Source organism: Neofelis nebulosa, chromosome 1, assembly GCF_028018385.1.
Source record: "Neofelis nebulosa isolate mNeoNeb1 chromosome 1, mNeoNeb1.pri, whole genome shotgun sequence".
Taxonomy (NCBI): domain Eukaryota; kingdom Metazoa; phylum Chordata; class Mammalia; order Carnivora; family Felidae; genus Neofelis; species Neofelis nebulosa.
This window is the reverse complement of record NC_080782.1, coordinates 122,137,277-122,152,488: the sequence shown is the minus strand read 5'-3', so window position 1 is coordinate 122,152,488 and position 15,212 is coordinate 122,137,277. Positions and strand designations below refer to the sequence as shown.

The 15,212-nt window shown below is 42.8% G+C and overlaps 1 long non-coding RNA gene across 1 annotated transcript in view; it reads left to right on the top strand.

Moving 5' to 3' along the window:
• LOC131513854 (uncharacterized) overlaps positions 1-15,212 on the top strand; it is a 41,831-nt gene that overhangs the window by 6,577 nt on the left and 20,042 nt on the right. Inside the window, exon 2 of the long non-coding RNA XR_009262849.1 lies at positions 13,633-13,709. This is a non-coding gene — a long non-coding RNA (uncharacterized LOC131513854). The remainder of the gene's footprint in view (positions 1-13,632; positions 13,710-15,212) is intronic.

The window sequence follows — 15,212 nt, the reverse complement described above, 5'->3', positions numbered from 1 at the left end:
CCAACATCACTAGGCCTTAAGTTCTTCATCTATAAAGTCAGATAAACATAGTAGTTCTTATCTCTCACAGGGTTTTTTACCCACTCCTTTAAACGTTTGTGGACTGCCTCCTGTGTGCTGGGCTCTGTTCTTGGACACTGAATTCAAGGGGTGAACAGAACAGAGGAGGCTTTGCTCTCATGGAATTTATACTCTAGTTAGAGGAGGCAGATAATAATGGAGCAAACAAAGAATTAAGATAATTTTAGATAGCAATAGATATTATGGAGGCAATAAAACAGGGTGCCATGATCGAGCATGGAGGGGAGGGTAGTAGGGAAGTCAGGGTGGTAGTAACTGAGCTGAGACCCAAATGACCAGAAGGAGGCACCTGTAGGTGGATCTGAGGGAAGAGCACTCTATGCAGCAGGGCTAGCTGGTGCAAAGGCCATGAGGTAGGAACAGGTTTCGTGTATGTGAGTTGCAGAAGGAAGGTTTATGCTGCTGGAGTGAAAGGACTAGTGGGTGGGCTGTTTGAGATACAGCAGCAGAAATAGGCAGCGGTCAGGTCCTGCAGGGCTTCGAAGGCCATAGTAAGGAGTTGGCATTTTATCTATTTTTTTTTTTTAAGTTTTTGTTAAAAGTGTTTTTTAATGTATATTTATATTTGAGAGACAGAGTCCAAGTGCAAGCTGGAGAGGGGCAGAAAGAGAGGGAGACAGAAAATCCAAAGCAGTCTCCAGGCTCTGAGCTGTCAGCATAGAGCCTGTCATGGGGCTTGAACTCACAAGCCATGAGATCATGACCTGAGATGAAGTTGGATGCTCAACGAACTGAGCCACCCAGGCGCCCCTAAGTGTTTATTTTTAAGTAATGTCTGCATCCGTTGTGGGGTTAAGACTCACAACCCCAAGATCAAGAGTATTCATGTTCTTAAAGAATCTAAAAATTTTCATCCTCATTGAGGATAAGGAAGCCAAGGCATAGAGCCATTACCATCCATGTATAAAGTCAATCAAATCAGACAACAAAGTGTAGATTTTATTAATCAAAGGAACTTCTTTTGGTCTCTTTCCCAAATGGGAATTTTAAGGCAGAGGAGTTTCTCTGTGGTTAGCAATTGTCTGAAGCCAACTAAACTCAACTCCTTCAGCCCACTGCGCCAAAATGCCCAGAGGTCAGTCACTTGGGTCCCATTGGCTGTGGCCCCATCCATCATTTAGGGCCCTTAGAAAGGCTCGTGGTTGATTGTTAATCCATCTACCTTTGCTCTGGGTCTGATGGGTCAACAATGGGGAGCCATTCCCCGTCCTCCACCTTCAGTGTCCTCCAGGTTTACTGAAACACTATCCACTGCTGTGGTTTGGAGGCTTTCCTACCGTGTTCTTGCCATATACACAGCCCAGAGAGTGTTTTTATGTTTAGGAAAGGCCTTTGAAGGCAGCTGCATTTAATTTTCTCTGACATAGAGAAATGACAAGTAAATAATCTTTGAATGAATGAATGCAGATTGGGTGGTGAAACTGGGGAAAGCTTCTTGGGGTATGGAACACTTGTTTCTGGGCAAAGTACCCTTCTCTAAGTGAGGATGTTGTCATTCCTTTACTCATCAGTATTTATTGAGCTTCTGTGAGGCTCCAGGTGCCAAGCACTGTGCAGATCTGTGAGTATAAAGGATGCCATTCTTCCCCTTATGGAGCTTACAGTCTAGTGAGACATACATTCATCAAACAATTGCACAAATGTAAATGTTAAATGACAACAGGGGCACCTGGGTGGCTCAGTTGGTTAAGTGTCCGACTTCAGCTCAGGTCATGATCTCATGGCTTGTGAGTTCAAGCCCCGTGACAGGCTCTAGTGGTTTGTGGGTTCGAGCCCCATGTCAGGCTCTGTGCCGACAGCTGGGAACCTGGAGCCTGCTTTGGATTCTGTGTCTCCCTCTCTCTCTGCCCCACGCTCTGTGTCTCTGTCTCTCAAAAATGAATAAACGTTGAAAAAATTTTTTAAAACATAAAATGACAGCAGTGATAAGTGCTCTGCAGGAGAGGTATTAATACCCTGAAGGTATATAATGAAGCTGAGGCTTTGGGAAGGACGTTCCTCTCCATATCTAGTGATACCTGAGTTTAGCCCAAAAGGATGAGTGGTGATAAGTGGGTTTGGAGGGTGGAGGGAGAAGTATTCCAGGCAAGGACAGCATATACAAAGGTCCTGAGGTAGGAGGGAGCATGCATGATGAACCCAAGGACATAAGATAAAGCCCACTGTGACTAAAGAATTGAAAATGAAATGGACTCTGGTCCCAGAAAAAGCTAGAGATAGGGAAGAGGGAACAGATCATTGAAGGTTTCGGAGGCTGTGCAAAGATTAGTAGTTTTATCCTGCTCAAGGATCATGGGATACTACTAAAAGTATTAAAGCTGTGTATGTTTGTGTGTGAGTATGCACGTTGGAGAATATGTCATTTTGGCTACAGTGTGGAAAACGGATTAGAAGGAGCCAGAATATATTCTGGTGATTTGCCCAGTGTTCCCTGGCCCTTCAGTCCTAGAGGTGATAACAAAGCCCATTTTTTCACAGTTCCACAGTGTTGCACTATCCTGAGTTTCCTTACACTCTGGCCACATGTCTGCAAATAGTTCCTTTATCAAACTGTCCTCAGATGACCGAATTTGTTCTGTTTGACTTTGTGGAGAAATCACACTGACAGGATAAAGCAGGAGGAAACTTTGGCAGTTACTTAGGCTCACTCCTTTATTTTTTTTTGTAACAAGCACTATTACATTTTTTTTTTAAGTGTACTTATTTTGAGAGAGAGCGAGCAAGTGCATGTGAGAGGGGCAGAGAGAGGGAGAGAGAAAATCCCAACCAGGCTCAGCACTAAATGTGGAAAAGGACAATTTAAAAAAATGTGTATTTATTTTGAGAGAGAGAGAGAGAGAGAGAGAGAGAGAGAGAGAGAGAGAGAGAGAGGCAGAAGAGAGGGAGAGAGACTTTCAAGCAGGCTCCACTCTGTCAGTGTAGAACCTGATGTGGGGCTCGAACTCACTAACCTCGAGATCATGACCTGAGCTGAAACCAAGAGTTGGGTGCTGAACTGACTGAGCCACTCAGGTGCCCTGGATTTTAATTTCTGACAAGCTTTGTGTTTTCGCTGCAGAGTGGTGCATTTCAGTTTGCATGTTTTTATATAAGAACTGAAATTGACTGAATTAGATTTCTTTCTGTCTTATCCTGTGCTATTTATCATATGTGTGTGTTATGACTATGTTTTAGAGCAATTTTAGCTTTATAACAAAACTGAGAGGAAAGGACGGAGATTTCCCATATACCCCCTACCTTCCACATGCATGGCCTTCCCTGTGTGCTGGTTTTTATTTTTGCTTTTCCTTCTACTTTCTTGTCGTGTGGATTGAGTTTTTTTATTTTTTAAAAAATGTTTTATGTTTATTTATTTTTGAGAGAGAGAGAAAGACAGACAGAGGGCAAGTGGGGGAGGGACAGAGAGAGAGGGAGACACAGAATCCGAAGCAGACTCCAGGCTCTGAGCTGTCAGCACAGAGCCCGATGCGGGGCTCGGACCCAGAACCCTGAGATCATGACCTGAGCAGAAGTCGGATGCTTAACTGACTGAGCCACCCAGGTGCCCCGGATTGAGTTGTTTAAAAAATCATCCGATTCTTTCCTACGGATTGCTTTGGAAGTTACAGTCTTTCTGTTTTTTTACTGGATCCCCTAGATGTTTAAAACTTAATCACAATTTCTGCCCTCTTAAACAATATAATACAGGGACCTTAGATTAACTTAAATCCTTAAGTCTCTACCTTCCCCCTCTTACCCCTTTATATTCTTTTGTAGTTCAGAGTTTTCGTTCTATCCTTTTTTTTTCTTTTTTAGTAGAGACTTACTATTGTTTCTTTATATGGACAGATATTGTCCATTGGTGGATTACAGACCCACCAATCTCTTTGTTCACTGTTTCTTTTTATAAGAGCATCTGTCTGAGATTGCTTTTCTTCTGCCTGAAATTCAGCCTTTAGAATTTCCTTCAGTGTCTGTTGGTAGTAAATTCTCTCAATTTTTCCTGGGTTGAAAATTCCTTTCTTTCACCCTCATATTTAAATTTTTGAATAAAATCCTTGAACAACAGTTATTTTGTTCTCAGCACATTGAAGATACCGTTCTGGTTTCCATTGTGACTGCTGAGAAGTCTTGCGTCAGTCTAACTGCAATTACTTTGTTGTTGATCTATATTTGTTCCAGGCCCTCTGCAGTTTCAATCTGATGTAAGTACTTGTGAATATATTTTTCTTCATCCTTCATGGGATTTCTGGATGCAGAGTTTTCTGTCTTAGAACAATTTGGAAAAACTCTCGGCATGGGCAGCACTAGTGTGAAGTCAGGGAGGCGTCTAGGGCACCAAATTTAAGGAGGTACTCATTCTTGAGTTTGTCTAAATGCAGAGTTGGTCGTGAGAGTGAGTGTCTAAAATAAATTTTATGCCCTTGGTACCTCACCCACTTCACTCCTATCCTGGTCCTGCTTCTACAAACACTCCTCTTTCTTATTCTTTCCTTTATTTTCTTCTGTAAATACAATTAAGTATATATTAGACAATCTTATTCTATCCTCCAATGTCACATATGTAGCTCTTTGTATTCTTCATCTCTCTGTATCTTTGGGTCACTCATTAGATTTCTTTAGATCCATTTTCTAGTAAATGAATTCTGCCTTTAATAGTATCTAATCGGGGTGCCTGGGTGGCTCAGTCAGTTAAGTGTTTGACTCTGAATTTTGGCTCAGGTAATGATCTCATGGTTGGTGATTTCGAGCCTGGCATTGGGCTCTGCGTTGAGAGTGTGGAGCCTGCTTGGGATTCTCTCTCTCCCTGTCTTTCTGCCTCTTCCCCGCTCACACTCTTCCTCTCTCTCTCAAAAATAAATAAACACAATTTAAAAATTAATTAAAAAAAAACCCTAGTATCGAATCTGCTATTTAATCCATCTTTGTTTTAATTAAAAACATTTAGGGGCGCCTGGGTGGCTCAGTCAGTTAAGCGTCTGACTTCAGCTCAGGTCACGATCTCGCGGTCAGTGAGTTCGAGCCCCGCGTCGGTCTCTGGGCTGATGGCTCAGAGCCTGGAGCCTGCTTCTGCTTCTGTGTCTCCCTCTCTCTCTGCCCCTCCCCCGTTCATGCTCTGTCTCTCTCTGTCTCAAAAATAAATAAACGTTAAAAAAAAAAAATTAAAAAAAAAACAACATTTAAAAAACATTTTTTTTTTTTTTTGAGAGAGAGGGAGAGAGAGCAAGCACTGGCATGAGCAGGGGGAAGGGCAGAAAGGAGACACAGATTTCAAAGCAGGTTCCAGGTTCTGAGCACAGCCTGATGCGGGGCTCGAACCCACTAACTGTGAGACCATGACCTGAGCCAAAGTCAGATGCTGAACCAATTTAGCCACCCAGGCAACCCTTACTTTTTTTTTTTTCAAAATTGGCTTGGTTACTTTTTATAGTCTTCTACCCCTGGCTCATATGTTTAAGGCTTATGTTTATTTCTTGAAATATATTACATACACTTACCCATTTTCTGTACTTGATAATTTTTATGTCATATTTTTGTGGATCTGATTAGACTGTCTGTTGTTTCTGCTGGTTCTCACTTATGGTGCCTTGTTTCCTTGTGTGTTTTGTGATTTTCAGCTTTAGGCCCAATTTCTTGGAATTTTATGGGCATTCCTTAATGCATCAGTTGAAATTATAGTCCTTTAGAGAGAATTTGTATTTGCTTTTACCATTACTGGGCTTTATTCCTACCTGGAGCTACTTAAATTTTCTGCTTGAAGTTTTCAAGTACACAAGGTATAGGTTGTATGAATTCAGTCTATAAACTCGTGAAAGTTGGTTTGTAGTTATGAATTTTCAGGGGAGATTTGTTTTTCTTTGCTCATGCAATGTCAGTGTTTGCCAAACAAATTTCCTTGCTGCCTCTTCTGTGCCTTGGATATATTTCTCACTCATCCCTTACACTGAGGCTGTAACTTTTTGTGGATCCTTTTGAGGGGCTTCTATTAGGCTTATTACCTTGTGTGATATTACCTTCTGCCTGCCTCTATTACCTTCTTATCTTGTATCTTCTGTTTTCCTCATCCTTTGTATTTATCAGAACGAAAGCTTTATGTCACCAGGTTACCGCAGATACCCTAAGGGGAAAGCTGTCTCGTGCACTCACTTATGTTCCAGAGTTGCCATTTTCTTTTCTGTTTTTCTTTTCCTTTTTTATTTTGGCCTCTGAATATTTCTTTCTTCTTTTAATTTCTTTTAAGGTTTATTCATTTTTCAGAGACAGAAACAGAGCATGAGGGGGGAGGGGCAGAGAGAGAGAGGGAGACACAGAATCTGAAGCAGGCTCTAGGCTCTGAGCTGTCAGCACAGATCCTGAGGCAGGACTCGAACCCACGAACCTCAAGATCATGACCTGAGCCAAAGTCTTCCAATTCAGTGATGTATTTTTGAAAAAATTCTATATTTTATTCAATACTTGGAATTATTTTCATTGAGAAAGCCATCCAGGGTATTTTGGTGACCATACCACCAGAAACTGAACCAATTCTTTTACATTCCCAGAGAAAGAGGTAGCATGGTGTAGTATGAAGAGTTGGAGGCTAGACCATACTGGGTTCACATCCACATTTTATTCTTTCAAGACTAGGGTGCCTGGTTGGCTTAGTTGGTAGAGCAAGCAACTCTTGATCTCGGGGTTATGAGTTTGAGCCCCAGTGTGTGATGTAGAGTTTCCTTAAAAACAATTCTTGGGGTGTCTAGGTGGCTCAGTCAGTTAAGTGTCCAACTCCTGATTTCAGCTCAGGTCATGATCTCGGAGTTTGTGGTACTGAACCTTGCATTGGGCTCTGTGCTGACAGTGCAAAGCTTGCTTGGGATTCTCTTTCTCTCCGTCTCTCTGCCCCTCCCCTGCTAGTGCTCTCTCTCTCAAAATACATAAATAAACTTCAAAAAAAATTCTTACAAGAATCCTATGATGTAGGTACCATTATTATCTTCATTTTATAGATCAAAAAAAACCTGCCTAAGGCCACAGGATGGAATAAGGAACCAAACCCATGTAAGACACTGGAGCTTATGTTTTTATCTTCACTGCTATTCTATCTTTCTAACAGAACAGTCCACTGAATCCTAAAAACTCAATACTTATCTAAATATAAATGCACTGAAATATTTAATCTGTGGGGTGGGGTTGGGGGGACAGAATAGAACTAGGGTTGTAGAGCATGTGGCTCTTGATCTCAGGATTGTAAGATCAAGACCCACATTGAGCATAAAGCTTACTTAAAAAAAAAAAAAAAAAAAAGATGGGCGCCTGGGTGACTCAGTCAGTTAAGCGTCTGACTTTGGCTCAGGTCATGATCTCATGGTTCGTGGGTTCAAGCCCCGCGTCAAACTCTGTGCTGACAGCTGGGAGCCTGGAGCCTGCTTTGGATCCTATGTCTCTGTCTATCTCTGCCCCTCCCTTGCTTGTGCTCTTTCTCTCTCTCTCTTAAAAATAAATAAACATTAAAAAAAAAAGTTAGAGCTAAAACACTGGACAACAGACAATAATTTTGAGATCCACTGAAAGTTTCTTTTTTTTTTTTTTTTTTTTTTTTAATTTTTTTTTTTTTTTTTTTCAACGTTTTTAAATTTATTTTTGGGACAGAGAGAGACAGAGCATGAACGGGGAGGAGCAGAGAGAGAGGGAGACACAGAATCGGAAACAGGCTCCAGGCTCCGAGCCATCAGCCCAGAGCCTGACGCGGGGCTCGAACTCACAGACTGTGAGATCGTGACCTGGCTGAAGTCGGACGCTTAACCGACTGCGCCACCCAGGCGCCCCCCACTGAAAGTTTCTTTATTGGCTATGAGGGAGGAAAAAGGACAGAGTAAAAGATGATTCCATATTTTTGAGTGACCAGATGGAAGGTGCTTTTAGGGACGAGAGCCGAGTTTGCTTTTGTTTCGTGCCTCAGTTTCCTCATCTGTGAAGCAAGGTGGTTGGGTTGACCTACAAAGATTTTGTGGTTCTAGACCTCTTGAAGTTTCAAGATTGGCAAAATGACTCAGGAATAATTGTCTCGTAGGCAGCTGGAATTTAGAACTGGGATCTGGATGAGCATCTAGGTTTCTGTGTATAGACATGTTGACCTGCATGGGAAATTGGGAAGGGGAGGGATGATAGTTTAGACCATGGAGATGAATTGATAGAGGAGGATGAGATCTTTGGGGATGATGGCTGTGACATAGAATACAGGGGGTGTATTAGTCTACTAGAGCCACTATAACCAAGTACCACAGACCCCGTGGCTTAAACAACAGAAACTTATTTTCTCACAATTCTGGAGGCTGCAAGTATGAGGTCACAATGCCAACCGAATTGGTTTCTTCTTAGGGCCCTCTGCCTGTGTCCTGATAAATCAACCAGTCATATTAGATTAGGGCGTACCCTAATGGACCTCATTAATTACTTTTTAAAGACCCTATCTCCAATACAGTCACATTCTGGAGTGCAGGGGGTTAGCAATTTAACATATGGATTTTGGAGGGATGCTGTGAGGCAAGAAGCAATACAAGGCAAGAATCAGGGGCGGGAAAGGGAGAAGAGAAGGGAGGACAATGGAGTATAGTCACCCAGAGAAACCAAAGGAGGAGAAAGGGGTGGAAATTAGGAACAAGCAGTGGGGAGGGGCGCCTGGATTAACAGCTGGTGAGCTGGTGCGCCTGAGGACTCCCTACAAGGAAGCCTTTTCAGTAGAGAGGTGGAGACCAGGCTTTGAGGGTTTGAGGCAGATGCCAGCATGGTAAGGGAGTAGAGGAGCAAGGCCAAGCAGCAAGTTTTTGGTTTCACTTCTAGACACAATAGATATTCCACATAGATATTTGTTGAATGAATATATTAATTTTCTTTCCTCCCTCATCTGATCCTCTATGGTCCTAGGACTTGGTTTCTCTTTAGAAACTGTGAGGTGAGGCCGCATTCCAGGACCTTGGGCCCGAGTTCATTCTTTGATGTGGCTGGATCTTGAGGACAAGCCACGGGGAAGAGAACATCTTTTCTGTGAGGAAGAGAATGAATTGCACGAACTGAACCAAACTGCATTATCAGTAAGCTGCCACATCGTAAAGAAGGGAATAGGGTAACAAGAGGTTGGAGAGGCCTTGGGGGTTATTTTGTAATTTTCCTGTCTGCCCTTCGGAAATGAAGAGGTTGTTCATTCATTCCCTGAAAGAAATTTTAATGAAGCATCTACTCTGAATTGGGCACTGTGCTAGGCAAGAGGGAGATATCATTGGTGCAAGTATGAAAGATTTATTCGCTGCTTATGTAATGTCGTGTCCTGTGTTAAGTACTTGGTATACCTCCTGCCTTCAAGGACAGTGTAAGGCAGGGACTGTACATGTTGCTTTTGCTTTTTTTCACAGGGGCATGGACTAACTGAAGCCTAAGATGGTGGCTCACTGTGGGTCACAGAGTTGTATGTAAGCAACTTGGATACATCTTTTCTTCCCCGCCCGAGTTTCACTCAGGCTCCTGGGCTTCCCCCAGGGCGCAGTAAGGGGCTTGGCTTGGGGTCCTGCGTGAGTCAGGCTGAGCTGGGGATAAGCACTCACAGTTCCTGCTGTTCCATCCTGTCCTTGGCCTGAGCAAGGACATAGTTGCAAAGGGACGGATGTGGGCTAGGATAATAATGCCGAGTCACTGCTGATGAAAGCCCTATGTGTTCACCTCCCCCCAGCCACCACCTGAAGGCTGTCTTCTCTGCTGTCCTTATTGTCATACTCACATCCCTCTCAGTCCCACTGAAAACAGCTGGGATTGTGTCTCATGAACCAAAAACGTGTTTCCTTCCTTCTCTGGGGCTACCTCAGGGCTACCTGAGAACACAGCCGGACTCTGAAATCTTATCCCCCGATGCCTGGGATTTCCCCTCTGGTTCCAGATAAAGGGACATACGTGGGTTCTGTGAGCTTCTTTTGAGCGGGATCGTGAGGAAACAGTCCAGTGACCTCTTTCTTCTATTTTGAAATGAGGAGGAACGTGGTCACACCGGTGACCAGTGAGTCAGTGAGTATAGGGACTGAATGCTATATTTGGGTAGAGACACGGGAGGTAGAACCAAATTTGATGACTCACTCCCAGTCTAGTCTAATCTGGCAATCAGAAGTCCTAAGACTTAAGGCGTCCATAGAGATATGTATACAAAGATGTTCATCACATTGTTTTAGTAGTAGCAACCTACATGCCCATCTGTAGGAGGTTGATTAAATCAATGATGGTTGCTTTTTTACAAAAGAAATCGAAGTTGCCTTTGAACAATGTGTGGTGAACCTATCAGGTATAGGTATAGAAAGGTGTTCAAGACTGATTGTTAGGGGTGTCTGCATGGCTCAGTCAGTTAAATATCCGACTCTTGATCTCAGCTCAGGTCTTGATCTCAGGGTCATGAGTTCAAGCCCTGTGCTCGGCTCTGCACTGTACATGAAGCCTACTTAGAGCGAGAGAGGCCGATTGTTAAGTGAATAAAGCAGGCCACAGAAAAATGTATGTGTGTATATGTTTCTATAGCCATGGATGTTTTCTGGAAATACACATGAGAAGCTAACTGGTTATTTCTGAAGATCAGGAATGGAGGTTTGGGTGAGGAGTGAGACATTTGCTATTCACTTTTAATATTTTAATGAACATGTATTGTTTTTATAATACAATGATAGTGATAAAAAAAAAAAAGTGGAAGAAAGAAAGGCTTAAGCTTCCAAACCAAAGGTACTAAAACAATTCAGCACCGAATCCAGGAGTGCTGAGGGCAGGAGGAACCACAAAGTGGGGCCCGAGATGACTTTGTATGATGGAACTTTCTCTTAACCACTGCTTACAGAGAATGCTTTGACCAGCCAAGGGTGGACACAGAGGTGGGGACTGGCAGGAAATCACTATTTGCAAGGCTGGCTCGGTGACAGAAAGTGTAAAGCAAAATCAAGGCCAAAGTTCAAATCCAAGAATAGGAATTGGAGTCTCTTATAACAATAGCTAACACGTACTGAGTACTACTGAGTACGTGTATCATATATGTGTCACACTGTCATGTATCACAACACTGTCCTAATTGTTTTACTTAGCATTATTTCATTTAAATTTTCACATCAAACCCATGAGGTAGCACTGTTATTATCCCAGTTTTACAGGTAAGGATACTGAAGCTCAGAGGGTCCAAATACACACAATTAGAATTGGTAGGGCTGAGATTAGTCCAGGTCTGTCTGTTTCTAGAGGCAGTTCTCTTACCACCTCCTGAATACTACTCCATGTCGAACTCTAAGGCCCTCGGGTCCAAGAACAGGACATCCTTACCATCAAGGCGCAGTCTGGATAGCTGGGGAATATTGCACTAATGTGTGTGGAATATATAGTGTCTTACATTAAGGCACACATTTGGATTTAGCTGGGCTGCAAAGATGATAAGCATTTTTGGATTTTAAATTTGGGGAGATCTGCAAGTTCTGAAGTTGTAAATAAAGGCATCTTGGAGGAGGAAGGATTTAAACCATAGGTCTGGAAGGATGGATTGAATTAAGAGAGGAGTACGGAGAACATTCCAGAGAAGAGAATGTGCAAGTTGTGCAGAAGTCTGCTCTGTTGTTTCAGAGACAGTGACACATCTTGCCTAATCAGAGTGAGAGTTGTGTACATGTGATAAGCGAGCTGCTGTGTGTGGGGAGGGAAAACAGAGCATCAGAAGTCATCCTGCAGGGTGAAAGCTGGCAGAAGAGTTGTAACTTAACATGGGAGGAAATCAAGAGAGTCTGAAGGTATTTTGGGGCAGTGAGGAGACACTGCAAAGTGATGCTTCAGAGAGATTAATGTGACAGAGGTGTCCAAATGCCTTGGAGTGAAGGAGGGAGCCAGGGGAAAATATCAGTGTGGGGTGACAGAGGCCTCAGCGAAGGTACTAGAGGGACGAAGCAGAAGGGTCGGGAGAAAGCTGCTGTAAAGGGAGAGAGGGAGGAGACAATAGGACTTGCTGATTGAAAAGAAACAGACTATGAAAGCAAGGGTCCAAACCAAATAGTTCTGGGCTTCAAATCCGTGTGTCCAAAGAAGGGAATGCCTATATCTGGAACAGGGAATTGGGAGAGGGTTTGCTATTGGAGGTGGGGTGGGAACAGATGATGAATTGTGTTTTCATTCCAAACCTTGCTTTTTCCTGTGACTGTAAGTCAGTATAGGGACTTTTTCTCTCTGTTTTCTTGGCTGTGTAATGCATAGGACTCCCTTTGTCTGGACCAGTTCATTCATTCAACAGTTCTTTATTAAGTTGTCATTATGGTCTGATTGTTGGGAACACAGCATTGAGAGCCAGAGCTGGTCCCTGTCTTCATGAAAGGCAGATATTGAGCAAGAAATTATAATGGTCCTAGTATCAGGGTGACATTTCTTCCCCAGACCAATCCTGCTCTCTACTCCCCAAGTCCGTAGCAGGCACCAACTGGTAAGGGCATTTGTCAAACATTTTACTATACATTGTATCTTGAAAAAAAAAAATCATCACAACCATTTATGTATTTCTTTGTTCTATAAATATTTATTGCATGGCACTGTGGCTATGTATTTTTAGCCCTCATGCTCACTCACTAGTGGAGAATACTGACAAGTAAACAGATAATGATAACATGGTGTAAGAAGTATAGTGAGGGATAAGCACCAGGTTGTGGGAGCAACTGGGAGGGATATGTGGCTGGCCAGGTAAGTTTCTCTGATAAGAATAATGAGGTATGGGGCACCTGCCTGGCTCAGTTGGTGGAGCATGTAACTCATGATCTCAGGATTATTGGTTCGAGCCCCACTTTGGGTGTAGAGATTACTTAAAAAAAAATAATAAATCTTAAAAAAAAAAAGGACACCTGGGTGTCTCAGTTGGTTGAGTGTCCGACTTTGGCTCAGGTCACGATCTCATGGTTTGTGGGTTGGAGCCCTGTGTCAGGCTGTGTGCTGACAGCTTGCTCAGAGCCTGGAGCCTGCTTCAGATTCTGTGTCTCCTCTGTCTGCCCCTCCCCCGCTCACACTCTGTCTCTATCTCTCAAAAATAAATAAATGTTGGGGCGCCTGGGTGGCTCAGTCGGTTGAGCGTCCGACTTTGGCTCAGGTCATGATCTCACGGTCTGTGAGTTCAAGCCCCGCGTCGGGCTCTGTGCTGACCGCTCAGAGCCTGGAGCCTGTTTCAGATTCTGTGTCTCCCTCTCTCTCTGCCCCTCCCCCATTCATGCTCTGTCTCTCTCTGTCTCAAAAATAAATAAACGTTAAAAAAAAATTAAAAAAAAATGTTAAAAAAATTTTTTTTAATAAATCTTAAAAACACAAAAAACAATGAGGCGTTAGCTACACAAGGGTGGGAGTGGGCATGGGATATGTGTTCTATGCAAAAGAACTTACAGTTCAAACACCTGGATGCTGGAGAGGCCTAGGGTTGTTGGGGGAATGATTTACAACCTAGAATTTTATACCTAGCAAAACTACCAGTCAAAATGTGAAGAGAGAACAGAAGGCAAGATATATGCTGATATGCAAGGTCTCAAAAAATTGACCTCTCCTGTATCTCTTATCGGGAAGCTACTGGAGGACCCACTGCCAAAATCAAGATGTAAATCAAGAGAGCAGATACATGGGAATGACTACTTGGAGCTCAGGTAGGTGGGAGCTGGATCAAAAAGGGTTCTAACGGCATAGGGAGGAGTTTGGACTTGCTTGTAATGACAAAATTACCTAAAGTAATAATAGAAAGATATTCTAAAATAGTGATTTTTTTTCCCCAAACTTTGAATTCTAGGGACCCGTTTGAGCAACGTTGTGATTGGTTCCTACCAGAAACAATAGTTTTAAATCTATTTTTCCTTTGTGTTCTTTGCAAAGAATTCTGCTGAATTTTAGAGTTTGGAAACAATTGTAGAAAAAAACCTAAAACTGTGTATAAGTACTTCTTAAACAGTCTCATGCAATTTGGCGGGGCCTCCAGAAGCCAGGGCTATGAAAATTCCTGGAGCAGTGCACTGTGGGATAGGGAGAGTGATATTGGGAGATGATAAAACGTTGTCACCAAATTTCAGCAGGACTCTTGGCTGGTCATTCTTCTATCCGCAGCAAAGGTGATCACTAGAAGAATATTTCTACTAGAACAGATCTGTTTACCAATTAAGTGTTGAAGCAGCCTTCCCCAGTGACTTCCAGACTGCCAGCAAATAAATTTTAAAAATGCAAACTTGGGGTGGGGGAAACACAGTGAGACCATAGCTCCTCTCCTACTGAGCTTTGTCACAGTTGGAATAAGGCAGAGTGTAGATGAGCGTGTGTGTGTATGTGTGTGTGTGCGTGCGTGCGTGCATGTGTGTGTGTGTATTCAGTGAGCTTAAAAGAAATTCATGGGTATGTTGTATGTTATATTGTAGCAGGGATCCAGTTGTTCCCTAAATCCGGAGCCAGGAGCCAAGGAGAACCTTTTCTTTATGGATTCAGCAGAAGGCTGTTTGTTTTCTTTTTGATATCTGTATTTCAAGCACTATGATAAAAGATCAGCCCAGAAACCAAGCAGCTTGTTAAGGTGTTTGCTGGTTTTGCTAACCATAAAAAAGGGCGTTCCCCAGTTCCCCATCAGCTGGGAGAAATCCTTCCCCACCCTCTCCTGACCAATGTCTTTCCCTCCCCCTAAGCAAGTGAATTTTAAATACCGCTCTAAAGTTGTTGGCTGGTGACCTGGAAAATTCCTTTTGCTTTGTTATTGTGCTAATGGCCCATCAGTTTAAACCTCCTATCCCCAGAAACAGTTCTTTCTCCTAACTAGACTAGACTGAGGAGGTAACGGAAGTTAAAAGAAAAAATGAAAGAAAGGATTCCTATTTCTAAGGGCTTTGGGAAGATTCAAAAATGGCCAGGCCTGAATGAATGGAAGGAAAGAATTTCATTTGTCTTGATTTGTCTGCACAGCACCTAGCAGACGTAAAGGCAAGTGTAAATTAAATTAGGGTCTCTACTGGATGACTTTAGAGGAAGGTGATAACTGTTGAATGTAATATTAGCTCTACTGTGTAGGATTTTGGTGGGCACAGGTCTTCTGGAAGACCACTAATTCAGACTTATGTTAGAGATGTGTAAGCTAGTAAGTATGTAAATGTCAATCACCTTCCTTATTTTCATCT